The sequence below is a fragment of the Cupressus sempervirens genome, chromosome 8, assembly GCF_028749045.1.
Source record: "Cupressus sempervirens isolate cs-2001-9-10 chromosome 8, ASM2874904v1, whole genome shotgun sequence".
Taxonomy (NCBI): domain Eukaryota; kingdom Viridiplantae; phylum Streptophyta; class Pinopsida; order Cupressales; family Cupressaceae; genus Cupressus; species Cupressus sempervirens.
The window spans coordinates 81,500,519-81,504,147 of NC_143125.1; the positions used below are offsets into that span (position 1 = coordinate 81,500,519).

Sequence of the window (3,629 nt, forward strand, 5' to 3'; positions counted from 1 at the left end):
TCAACCTAACATAATAGACATTGAATAAACACTCACATTAAATACACCCTCAAGCCACAAGTTTGCTTGGCTACAAACATTAAACACAAGAAATAATTAAATACTTAGGATAGGCCCCAAATTTACAATACATAGCTAACTCAAAAGACCACATAAGAATACAAACCCTTAGGGATAGGTCCACGTGGCATCGAACTATCCAAATCCAAGAGCGCATACGCCAACTCCATCAAATCAAAGCTCACAAATACAATCTCCAAAGTTTGCTAGTAAATCAGGAACACATGACCAACAATCACCAAAATGGCTCTAACTCCAAGATGATAACTCTAAACTCTATGCACACTTAGTACAAGGTTTCTCAATATGTATCAATCTCAATATGTCTCAAACACATCCCCAACCACACGAACCATAACTCCATAAAGCCAAGCTCAAAGCCCCTATATATAAGATTGCTAACTTCCATAGGATGCTCCAACATCAGACAACCCAGGTGCAAATAAAGATGTTTTTAACAATTGGAAGAACATCTTTCAGGATTCAACACATAAACCCCAAAATGGTTCTTCACATACATGTCCTTCAACATACCAACTTGTACACTCTTGCTTTTGTTCCACTTCTATAAATCTTTTCCTGCAAATGTCATCTTCATCACTGTCTTCGATGTGCAATATGTTTGTTTCCCACGCTGATCTCTAACCCTTAACTAATCTTGGCTACCAAAATTCTGGTTCCTTCTACCAAGTTCTGCATTTTGCAAAGGAGACAGGGGATGCTTCATGCCACCCTTCTCAACAGTAAACACATTCTTGAAACAATCATGCACAACCCTGTAATCATACTTCCAAGGTCTACTAAGTAATATGTGACAATTACTCATGTCCACAATATCACATAACACTTGATCCACATATTGCCCAATCTGAAAATTAACAAAACATGACTCCCTCACCTCCAAAGTATGCTCATCTTGTAATCAACTGATCCTATAAGGAAAAGGTTGTCTTGTTCTCTTCAAACCAAGTTTTTGAACCATCTCCTCGGCAATTAGGTCATCAGTACTACCACCATCCACAATCACATTCTAGTATTTACCACCATACTTGAAATGAATCTTGAATAAATTCCTTCTCTGACAAGGTTCTAGCACTTTCTTTCCAAGCAATACTCTTTGAATCAAAAAGTTCTCCCTATCCTTCTTGGGTTCATTCATCGAATGGTCAACCTCATCCACCACAATAGTTCTTTTGTTGCCAACCTTTTATGAACATTCAAAAGATTTGTGTCCCTCACCACATCTATAGTAGGTACCCATATATGCACCTTTGTCTATTCTCTTCCTCTATTCAATAGGTTTTGGTTCATCTTCAGCAATTTGTTTAACCTTCACCAAGTGTTCCCTCTTTTCCTTACCACGAGAACTACCTTGATGTCTTCTCTTTAACTTCTCTTATGCCCTCAGAGCATATTGATAAGTATCCTCAACTGAAGAAATATTCAACATGCCAATCTCATCTTGAATATTGAATCTCAAACCATTAATATTTCTAGCGACCTTTTCCTTAGACAATTCTCTATGTCTAGACCGAATAGCTAACTTGTAGAACTCCTTAGTATAATCTGTCATAGTCATATCCTTCTGCTTTAGATTCTACAATCTTCTAAACAAATCAAGTTCATAATAAAAAAGAGTGAACTTAGCCTTCAATTTTGTAACCATCAATCTCCATCTAGTGATCTTTATTTCATCACTTTCTTCTCCATCTCTTTGTAATTCCTTCCAACATAAAGAAACATGTTGTTTCATGTCATGCCCAAAAATTTACAAGATAAAACTCAACCAACAATTTTTTTTTTTCTTTTTTATTTTTATTTTTTTTGTCAGGTGAACTTAATGGTAAAATATATAAATCTATACTTGTTATGAACGTTCTAATGAATGGTGAGCAAATCATCTTAACCTATTTTAAAGAATTTTAGCTTAACCTTAGATCCATCATTTAAAACTAACATGTACCCACATATTAGACTTAGACACTTCATTGATATAATTGCAAAAATAAACAAAACTTAAGTCATCATTCATAATTCTAAAAAAAAAATATAAAATTCACAATCTAGTTAGGATTTTAAATAAAATTAAAATCCTCTTTAAAAGGAACAAATTTTAATATTATCTCACATAATTTGATAGATTAAAACCTTTAAGTTAAAACTTTGAATTCATGACATTATGACATAATAATTTTATTATTAATGTTATTATTATTATTTTTAAAATTAGATTAATGTTACTTGTTTTATCAAAGCATTACAACGGTTATTATATAATGATTATTAATCAACACACCTCTCTCAAATTCTAACTTCAATATTTAATCTTCTAGTTAATAATAACATCATTACCTTAGAATAATTAAGATTACCTTTTTAAAATTTATAACTTATAGATAATCAACCCGCTTAATATTACTTGCTAATCTAATGTACCTTTTTAACCCATATTTTAAAATCTTATATTTCCTTCAATGCCACCACTATATTTCAAAAGTTTCTATATTTTAAGTCATTTTTTTGAAATGAAACTTTATAGAAACATTCTAAAAGTAATCTCAACAATTCTCAAGAAAACACAAAAGTGTGGGGACAATCTTATTTCCATAATTTTCATTAAAATTTAGAAAGCCTACAACCTAGTTAGAGTTTTCAATTTCTTTTAGAAACCTTCTTTTTTTGTCCTTTCATTTTGTTTTATGTGCTTAATATCTAGCTTGATTTATTTCTTGTTTGTTCTTGCTTATTTGGATTTGCCTTGTGTTGCAGAATGCTAAAGAAAATGGAGGAGGCAACCTTTTGTTTTATTTTTATTTCTTGAATAGGGTCTTGAACCATTATGGTTTCCATTTGTTTCTCATCTATTTTAGCATGCCCTTCTTGTTTTGATGCAGGTTGAAAGTGTGCTTTAATGGAGGATTAATGGTGTTAAAGGTCTAAATGAGAGAGACATGCTTGTCCATACATACACTCTCTTTTCCTTTATTGATGGCATCATGATTCTCATAATTTTTTTTGTTGCTGATTGAATACATGTTTGCAGGAGGAGTTTTAAATGGTTATTGGAGGTGTGCATAAGTTCTATACACAGTTTTGTGTGTACATATATTTGTAAAACTTTTTATACTTTTATATATTGTTGGAGGCATAGAGGAAGCCAAGCAAATCCATGCATGTGCTTCCCCATTTATTTGATGCCCTATGGAATACATATTAGGCACTCTATTTTACTGATAGTGATCATTTTATTTTATTTTTTTCCTAGAAGAAGATAAGTAAGTAGTTAAATTATTATTAGCTACTTTACATTTTCATCCAACTTATATTCCTTTGTTAATACATTAACCTTACACATAAGCATAATATTATAATTAAAATATATCATTATTTTATTAACATAAAACAATGCACCAAATATAGATCACCATGATACAAGTGCATATGTTTAATAATATTAGACCATGATTGATATTATCTCCACACTAACTCTTGTATTTATATTCTACCCAATACCCCTATGAATCCAAGATATTATCCCACAAAATGGCACATTTATTAAAACTTAAAAT

At 31.4% G+C, this 3,629-nt stretch overlaps 1 long non-coding RNA gene across 1 annotated transcript; it reads left to right on the forward strand.

Annotated features, from left to right (window-relative positions):
* Positions 1–2,952: 2,952 nt before the first annotated feature.
* Positions 2,953–3,313, forward strand: LOC149541728 (uncharacterized). Its single transcript, XR_016355174.1, has 2 exons — positions 2,953–2,994; positions 3,104–3,313. It is a non-coding gene; the product is annotated as an uncharacterized LOC149541728 (long non-coding RNA).
* Positions 3,314–3,629: the final 316 nt, after the last annotated feature.